The sequence below is a fragment of the Notothenia rossii genome, assembly GCF_949606895.1.
Source record: "Notothenia rossii genome assembly, contig: scaffold_600, whole genome shotgun sequence".
Classification (NCBI taxonomy): domain Eukaryota; kingdom Metazoa; phylum Chordata; class Actinopteri; order Perciformes; family Nototheniidae; genus Notothenia; species Notothenia rossii.
In genome coordinates this window covers 1-2,500 of record NW_027639933.1, presented here as the reverse complement: position 1 = coordinate 2,500, position 2,500 = coordinate 1, and positions in this window count along the sequence as shown.

Here is a 2,500-nt window from a genome sequence, read left to right as displayed (position 1 = left end):
AGCTTAGCGGTGGTGACGTGAAGTCATGTGACCGTGCTGTAGTTCCTTTATAGCCCAACATTAGCCACCTTTGGCTTAGCGGTGGTGACGTGAAGTCATGTGACCGTGCTGTAGTTCCTTTAGAGCCCAACATTAGTCTCCTGTAGTTCCTAAGGGCTATAAAGGAACCAAAACACGGTCACATGACTTCACGTCACCACCTCTAAGCTAAAGGAGGCTAATGTTGGGCGTGATGATGCTTACACTCATTTAGACACTTGTTAGCAACCAGGTGTTTTCTCCAGTTGGAAGAAGACATGGTATAGGAGCTAAATGACCCAAACTCTTTAAATAAATGATCAGTGCATGAACAACAGGTTTTGTCACATTAATTGATCATACATTGCATTTAGTTCAGTAAAGATATGTATGATGGATGAAGCTCCTTCTGGTCAGTGAAACACCTGGTGAATCTGCACCTGCAGGTATCTGCTGCAAACAGGAAGAATCAGAACCAGGTAGGTTGACATGTACGAGGAATTTCACTAGGTGTCGTGGTGCAAACTTAAAAGTAAAACTAAAATGAAAAAAACAAATAGAGAACTATTTTAAGAGAGGTGTGTTTAGCAGAACAGTCAGCCATGGAGGGGGGTGGAGGTATTTCTTCCTCTTGCTCTAAACGCTGCGTCTGATTGGCTCACGAGGCGCAGATTAGACCGCAGTGCTGAGGCAGCGTCACACAGAGGGGGAGACAAGGGGAGGAAAGACAGGAAACGGTGACAGCGTCCTCCCATCAGAGGTGGGAAGTAGTGGAGGACAAATACTTTGTTACTGTACATGTTTCTGGTATCAGTACTTTACTCCACTATTTTCTGACCACTTTTGACTTTGACTTCTTACATGTTGAATCCAAACAAATACCTGAACTTTCTACTTCTTACATGTTGAACCCAAATACCTGTACTTTCTACTTCTTACATGTTGAACACAAATACCTGTACTTTCTACTTCTTACATGTTGAACACAAATACCTGTACTTTCTACTTCTCACATGTTGAACCCAAATACCTGTACTTTCTACTTCTTACATGTTGAACACAAATACCTGTACTTTCTACTTATTACATGTTGAACACAAATACCTGTACTTTCTACTTCTTACATGTTAAACACAAATACCTGTACTTTCTACTTCTTACATGTTGAACACAAATACCTGTACTTTCTACTTCTCACATGTTGAACCCAAATACCTGTACTTTCTACTTCTTACATGTTGAACACAAATACCTGTACTTTCTACTTCTTACATGTTGAACACAAATACCTGTACTTTCTACTTCTTACATGTTGAACCCAAATACCTGTACTTTCTACTTCTTACATGTTGAACACAAATACCTGTACTTTCTACTTCTTACATGTTGAACACAAATACCTGTACTTTCTACTTATTACATGTTGAACACAAATACCTGTACTTTCTACTTCTTACATGTTGAACACAAATACCTGTACTTTCTACTTCTTACATGTTGAACACAAATACCTGTACTTTCTACTTCTTACATGTTGAACACAAATACCTGTACTTTCTACTTCTCACATGTTGAACCCAAATACCTGTACTTTCTACTTCTTACATGTTGAACACAAATACCTGTACTTTCTACTTCTTACATGTTGAACACAAATACCTGTACTTTCTACTTATTACATGTTGAACACAAATACCTGTACTTTCTACTTCTTACATGTTAAACACAAATACCTGTACTTTCTACTTCTCACATGTTGAACACAAATACCTGTACTTTCTACTTCTCACATGTTGAACTCAAATACCTGTACTTTCTACTTCTCACATTTTCCAAACAGGCTGGTTCCTTTAGTCTGAATGTGTGTTTGGTGGCGTGATCATTATTATTTAGAGTCATTGCGTGCCTATTGATTTGAACACGATCCGTGTATCCATCATTTCCTGGTCTTCTCTAAAGAAGAGGGACCAATGAAAACGTTGTCATGTTGCCGTTGGTCACCATGGAAACATTCATTAGCTAACAATGACATTATTGTTCTATTAATATAAAGGGAGGTCAGGTACTCTTTAAAACAGCTGCTAGTTATGGGTACTTTTTACTGAAGTACATTTCAAAGCCTCTTTACTTTCACTTGAGTAAAGAAGTTTAGTCAGTACTTCTACTTTCACCAGAGTATTTTTAAACATGAGTATCTGTACTTCTACTTGAGCAAAGGATGTGTGTACTTTTGTCCTCTGCCTCCCATCATCAGCGTCGTCCAACACCTGCCACATGACTCCCACACACACTCTCTTTCTCTCTCTCTCTCCCTTCTCCTCACACAGATATAATTACTGTGACACTGTTGCTACTGAGAATTAAATGCCTCACAGGTACATATGGTTCCTTAAATCCAACATAATATCTCGGGTTGCTCACTCAGGAGGTGTTGCACTGGTGGGTGATGTGGCGCCATTTGTGAAATATTTACTGGATGCTG